This window comes from Penaeus monodon, chromosome 21 (assembly GCF_015228065.2).
Source record: "Penaeus monodon isolate SGIC_2016 chromosome 21, NSTDA_Pmon_1, whole genome shotgun sequence".
NCBI classification, from domain to species: Eukaryota; Metazoa; Arthropoda; class Malacostraca; order Decapoda; family Penaeidae; genus Penaeus; species Penaeus monodon.
In genome coordinates, this window is record NC_051406.1 from 12,411,785 (window position 1) to 12,412,343 (window position 559).

The following is a 559-nucleotide window of genomic DNA, read 5'->3' on the forward strand; positions in this document are numbered from 1 at the left end:
AAGATTGAGAGAAAGCGTGTGTGTGTGGTGAAAAATAATTGAAATATGATATTCCTTATATTTTCAAATAAGCAAGGCGAAATATCATGGTTCCATCATCAGGTTGTACACACTAAAATTGATTATATGATTACAAACACTTGGAAACATATACACGTCGGGAAAATTCCCGATGAACTTTCCAGGGGCACCATGCTTCCCTTACACAAGCGAGGAGGTGGATACTCACGAGCTACAGGACATTCATACGATCCTTCATATGTGTGGATAAGATGTTTTGTTACTGTGTGCCGGATAACCGACCAGCATGATTGATTATACATTATTTGAAGCTAATAATCCGTTTTTTATATTTTGCATTATCATGATTGGGTCCTAAAACAACATATATTCTCCTTCGTTCTTTCTAGAAATGACGAATCGCAAGGACGCAGCATCGTAATTAATAACCATGATCATTATGTTTAGTTTTTTATCTTGCGTACCATTACCAAGGGATGTATGCGTATAGCCAGCAACAATCGTGGGACTATTCAGACAAAGATAGGTGTTTTATCTT